General features: G+C 37.2%; 1 long non-coding RNA gene across 1 annotated transcript; it reads right to left on the bottom strand.

Moving 5' to 3' along the window:
* Positions 1–2,245: 2,245 nt before the first annotated feature.
* LOC126481496 (uncharacterized) lies at positions 2,246–2,782 on the bottom strand. The gene is made up of 3 exons (XR_007587581.1): positions 2,718–2,782; positions 2,391–2,510; positions 2,246–2,313 (listed from the first exon to the last, which is right to left on the bottom strand). It is a non-coding gene; the product is annotated as an uncharacterized LOC126481496 (long non-coding RNA).
* Positions 2,783–3,227: the final 445 nt, after the last annotated feature.

Genomic DNA, 3,227 nt, shown 5'->3' with positions numbered 1-3,227 from the left:
TTAGTCAATTTACGCATAATGAATCCTGCTATGTATGCAACAACATTCCGTACATAATTTGACAGCTGTTCAAATGAGACAGCAGGAATGCTGTATGAGTGATCATGAGAGACTGATGCAACATCTAGGCCTAACTTCTCTGAATTACAATTGATAACTGATGTAAATGGGTTAGATTGCATCACATCCAGTCCAGAAGATACACTGAGAATGGAACAATCTGCAGTATCCAAAGTAGATCCAAACTATGACCCTCTTACCTGCTGATGGATAAGCAATCATTTGTAGGCTGCTTTGAATTGAGCTGCTGTGGGATTGTTGTTATCACCACCATATCTTCTGATTGAGCTGAAAAATGTCTCTATGTGGTCCTGTAGCAATTTATATGTATGCAAGAAATTTAGTTTTGGTTGGGAGCTGTCTATGAGGGAAACATAATTTTCTTAGGCTCAGTATACATACAAGAAAGCCAAGGAAACCAGTCTTTCTGTTAGTATACAAAATAGATGGTCCATTAGCCTCAAGTCTCAGCTCCTGAATATATTTTTCCACTTCATCAAGAAATGGTAAAATATGGCCAGCTGTCTGCATTGACAGAGGTGATTTATACCTTTTGGACAGGAGATTCCTACTATTGAAACAATCAAAAAGGTTGTTCATTGTCCTTATAAATTTAACTGTATGTTCACATCCTTTAAAGTCAGCTAGTTGCAAATCTTTGTCAAGGAATTCTAGAGCATTGGCTACACTACCACTAAATGTTTGCACAGCAATCCTTACATTCATTTTATGACGATACCACTCAATGTGTTTTGTTCTTACTTTTGTAGCAGCCAGAAGTTTCTCCACTTTTTGCAGCTCATGTAATTTTAATACATAATCCCATTTTATTGGATTTCTGTTTCCATCAAAAATGACACCTTTACCAGCTAATGTATTGGGTATTAACTTGAACATGTGACATGGATCAAGGAATATGCAAACATCATCCTTACATAGAGGGTGTTTAAAAAAAGATTTCATTCTGCACGTTGAAAGACAGGCCCCTAGCTTGTCTACCATCGCAGCGTTTACGTGAGCACCATCAAAAGTAACAGAAATTACTTCTACTCCAGCATCATATGTAAATTTCAATGCCTCCTTAAGTAGGTTTGATTTTTCAACAGCACCCAGGCCATTGACTAAAAAGTAGCCAATTGGAATTTTCCATGAACCATTAACAGCAGTCAACATGAATGTTAATGCCTCATTTGCAACAGGCAGATTGTCATTGTCAAGATCTGTACCATAATCTATGTAACCAATAAACTTATTTCCACAAAATTCAACATGCTTCCTTATGGCAATCTCATCAAATGACATGGCACAAAGCAATTTCTTACCTTTGCTAATGAGTTCCTGACTTTTTATTCTAAGTGCTATTGCTGCTTCTTTACTGAAGCCAGGATCCCCATCAACAACACTGTACCATTTTCTTAATGTTCGTGGATGTGGCAGTGATGTTTTAAAATTTTTCCTTACATAGCTATATGCCTTGCTACTGTAAAAATTTAGTGTTAGAGCAAAGGTCTGAAGAGCTGCTGGATACATATTTGCTTCTTTACCTTTACTGACACGTTGGAGCAACTCCGAAGTACCAGGTGGCAGCATCTGATAGCAAAAAGCCACATCATTTAAGCATAAGTATTCCAACCTGCAATCAGTTATACATTTTAAAAATGACAGGCATTGTAAATATACTTGCCTTTAGTAAATTAGCCAGGGATTCATTTATAACTCGATTATTTTCAAGATTATTTATCAAAGATTTCAAAGACAAGACTTTCTTCTTCATCCCACGAGATGACCGCTGCAAATTCTTTAACTTTCTGGCTTTGATGCTAATCTGCCATCTTGCCACATCTATCACTTTTTCTGCTATGCCAGGAGTACACAAATCGCTATTCGAAAAGTCCCCAATATACCTGAAACTTTTGTTTTTCGGGGTGTTCGTTTGCTTATCGCATGTCACTGTAAACAAAGCAAAAATGCATGTTTTGAGGTATAATTTGTGGGCGAAGCATGTCCGAAATGGCACTTAACGTAACGTGCTACAGTTCTATTCTAATATAATATTTTACTAACTCGCAGTTGTTACACACATTCTAAGAACATTCAGACTTACAGGCATTGGAAGCACAGATTTCAGAAGACGAGGCATCATCTAACGAACGCCTTCTAAGAGTGTGATTTACGGAGCTTAGGTTATGTTCCGGAAAATCGAAAAGTGTCGGGATAGCATCACTACTTAGCCAATTCCCTCCAGTTTTAGCCCTATAAAAACATCGGGTTTAAAAATGACAGGCATTGTAAATACAAATTATAAATATACATTGTAAATAATAACTAACCTATCAAAACATTTCTCCTCAAAGTGTTTCGAGCAAAGGCGCGTATGTGCAGACGGCTTAAAGTTTTTCCGCTTCAGAGCCTGTATCCAAAGCTGCCTTCGGTTTTCATCCTTAGGGAACCTATGAGTAGGAACGAGAAACAGTTATACTTACTTCTGTAACCGAATTATCACAGATACTTCCCAAAATGTAGTACGAGTCTGACTTTACAGGCACCACTTTCAACACTTTAATTTACGTGATACTCTATTTCAAGTGTATAAAACATGTAAAAGTCACTTCAGCAGATTTCAATAAACGCATCTGCACTATCATAGAAACACTTACACGTGAAATGTAATGCCATTTCCCCCGACAAAACGCTGAGTACAGCCATAAGCGCAACACGAAACAACCATGTTTTGCCAACATTCACGTGACTTCAGCCCAGAGATGTTGGAGCCACGAAAATGACGTCAGGGCCAGTCTATACGTATAATCGCTGGAAACAGAAAGTTCACAGTTCTTTCGAAATAATACCGGTTTCTGTAGCAGAAAGAAAGGGGGCATGGCGGCGTACATGACCATAACTTTAAAATTTGGTTTATATAAGTCATTTTTCATTTGAAACCCTATAATGTACATATCAATGTAATGAGGAAAGACTACAGAATTTAATAAAGTCATAAAAAAAATTTCGATTTTTCCACCATTTGTAAGTACCCTGTATCCTTAAGGAATTACAGCTTCAATCATAGTTGCCTGGAGTAATGTGTGGAATGTATAAGCAAGATTTGTATGTATATTGCCCTTCAGGCTAGAATCTTAAGCAATTTGATGGAATACAGTGAAATAATT

Source organism: Schistocerca serialis, chromosome 5 (assembly GCF_023864345.2).
Source record: "Schistocerca serialis cubense isolate TAMUIC-IGC-003099 chromosome 5, iqSchSeri2.2, whole genome shotgun sequence".
NCBI classification, from domain to species: domain Eukaryota; kingdom Metazoa; phylum Arthropoda; class Insecta; order Orthoptera; family Acrididae; genus Schistocerca; species Schistocerca serialis.
Note: the sequence above shows the minus strand (reverse complement) of the source record. Positions and strands in the feature narration are given on the sequence as shown.